This window comes from Asparagus officinalis, chromosome 8 (assembly GCF_001876935.1).
Source record: "Asparagus officinalis chromosome 8, Aspof.V1, whole genome shotgun sequence".
NCBI lineage: Eukaryota > Viridiplantae > Streptophyta > Magnoliopsida > Asparagales > Asparagaceae > Asparagus > Asparagus officinalis.
Window position 1 is genome coordinate 4965265 of NC_033801.1, and position 1541 is coordinate 4966805.

A 1541-nucleotide genomic window follows, 5' to 3' on the forward strand; every position below is an offset into this window, starting at 1 on the left:
AATTAATGGTAATTTTATTGACTAATTATTATTAAGGTTGAGATGGGCTAGGGAGACAACCCTGCGCGTTAATGGACCGAACCGGGTCCAGAACCAACTCCCTAGCTTTACTCACATACTTCTGCTTGAAATTCGAACCCTGTTGGTTCACCAACCGAACCAAACTCCGCTTAGCATTAGCCCGAAACGGGCAATTCGAACCCATGAACCCGTCAACCAAATGCAAATACGCCTCCAAATCATGGCAACAACCCGGATCCGCATTCGGCCTCAGGTACGGCGATATCTTACTATCCACCTTCAACTCCCTCCCCACGTGAGCGTAACTGTCCATTTTACCCTCCGCCACGTGAGGCAGAACTGGGACCCGCGTGATGACGTCATGCGCGTTGACGACGCGCAGCACTTTGACCACCGTCGCTCTCATCTCCGGTCTAGTTCTGAAGGCTCCGGTTCCCTAATTCCTTTCTTGTCTGTCGAATGAGAATGAACCTGCGATGGGCGGCACGTGAGCCCTTCTGCACCGCGCTCCAGCTCCGTCGGCGACGAGCAACGGCGAGGGCAGCCCGAGGCTCGTGGCCGGTGACGGGTGATGCCTGAGCTCCTTCGCCGCGGTATTGCTTCGATCGAGCTTTCGCACCATCCTCCTGACCCACCACACGACCGACAGGCTCGGTCGACCCTGCGAAGCGCCTGGAGTCTTGTAATAGGACTCCAGAAGCCACGCTCCTAACTTTTGGCCGCCGCTCCGTGATAGTTCTAGCTCCTGTTGTTTCGATCGTGTCACGAGGTCGCACCTGCAGTTCTCGCCCACCTCGTTGGTCTTGTGTCCTGTCCAAGGCCGAAGGGCGATTCGCAATGTCATCGACCGGCCGAGTTCTGCGATCTTCGTCTTCTGCTCTATTCGCATAACGCCACATATCCTATCCCAGCTTCGAACGGTTGCTCTGCGCCGGGGCACCCAACTCGGGCAAGCTTCACCGACGAAGTCGCGACTATAACTTGCGGACCACGCGATAGTTCCGGTCCGGGAGTAGGCATCGCGGTCCGAGGCTGAGACGGACTTAACGGCCGGTTCCGAGTGGCAAGAAAGCGTGTAAGCCCGAAAACCTGGACTAGCCGTCGCCCGATAGGCGGACAACTCCGCGGACGGAGGTCCCCTCTCGCTTGAGGGGGCTCCAGCATTCGATCCAGCTCGCTGGCGCCGTGGAAATTGGAGCCAGCGGCTGCGAGCGTATCTGGCGAGCCGAGGGCCGAGGAGGCTCGGCGAGGAGGCGGTGGAGAATGATTCAAGCTACGCGGCGACATTCTCAAATCGGCGGCAGCTGAGCGGGAGGAAAGAAGCTGGGAAGGCTGAGGGCGCTTGAAGAGGGAACTTGAAGCTGGCAAATGGTCTCTTGTCTTCTGTTGGGCCTTGGCGGGCTTTGGAGGGAGAGGAGGCGTCCCTTTTTTGCCCCTCTTTTGGTCTCTTTCTTTTGGAGACCAACGCCCCCTTTTTTTCATCTTTGGGGGCAGGACTTTTTTGCCCCGAAACCGGCTTT